We start from the raw sequence: 1030 nt of genomic DNA, 5'->3' as shown, positions 1-1030 counted from the left end.
AATTCAGTCACATTGTGTATGTCATCCATGAAGTCACTGCCAGGATGTAGTAATCTGAGTGAGGTAATCTGAAATAAGACAAAACAAGAAACTCTTTCATTCACAAAACAAGAGACTATTTCATGGCGTCTAGCTACCACTGCTGGCTCCTCTGAAAGTGAGATGAGTAGGTGAATTTTATAATAATCCATATCTTAGAAATTTGTGATATCAAAAAATTAGTAGGAGTTAGTCTTGTGTAGAAGAGAAGCGCAGTCTAAGAAAGTAGAAGAGCAAGTAAAAACTGTGAAAACATATCATGTGTGCTGGAGTAGAGAGGAGAATTGCAAATGATAAAGCTGGAGATGGAGTTGGGACCAGTTTATGAAAGGCTATTAATGGACCTTTGAGCATGTCCTGTGGATGATGGGGAATCGTGGAGAATGCTAGTCAACTAGAAAGTAAAATTTCATTGTAGGTAAGGGTTGGTGTAATGGAAACAGACTAAACCAAACTAAACTCACTGCCATCGATTTGATTCTGACTCATAGCAACCCCCACTGGGTTTCCAAGGCAGTAAATCTTTACAGAAGTAGAATGCCTCATCTTCCTTCTGTGGAGTGGCTGATGGGTTTGAACCACCAACCTTCTATTAGCAGTCAAATGCCTTAGGTACCATGCCACCAGAACTTATTATGGAAACAGACTAGAAAAGGATAAACCTGTTAGTAAGGTAATGCTCCATTGTACCATGTGGGACAGCCAGGGCAGCATTACTGTCTTCATTTTAGATGTCTTCCTATTGTCTTTGCATGTATTTAATTGTCTTTTCCTGCAGCTTTCCCTCATCCCCCTTCTCATGGCTTCCTTGGTTTGCAGATTAATATTCTTGGTATACATTGGTCTCTCTTACCTCTGCTTCTCCTCGTAATTCTCTCCTTCTATACTTGGCTACTTGAAGATTTTTCCCTTTCCAAAGGTATAAGTCAATCCCTACATAATTCTTCTCCTTACTGATGCCTTCATTTTTCCATACATATGCACCTCAGGA

At 39.7% G+C, this 1030-nt stretch overlaps 1 protein-coding gene across 1 annotated transcript in view; it reads right to left on the bottom strand.

Moving 5' to 3' along the window:
• Positions 1 to 1030, bottom strand: part of LOC103212150 (olfactory receptor 4B1-like) — a 30233-nt gene that overhangs the window by 950 nt on the left and 28253 nt on the right. The gene's annotated exons all lie outside the window — the stretch shown is intronic.

This window comes from Orycteropus afer, unplaced genomic scaffold, assembly GCF_000298275.1.
Source record: "Orycteropus afer afer isolate SDZICR_OR568_19922 unplaced genomic scaffold, OryAfe1.0 scaffold00857, whole genome shotgun sequence".
Classification (NCBI taxonomy): domain Eukaryota; kingdom Metazoa; phylum Chordata; class Mammalia; order Tubulidentata; family Orycteropodidae; genus Orycteropus; species Orycteropus afer.
Note: the sequence above shows the minus strand (reverse complement) of the source record. Positions and strands in the feature narration are given on the sequence as shown.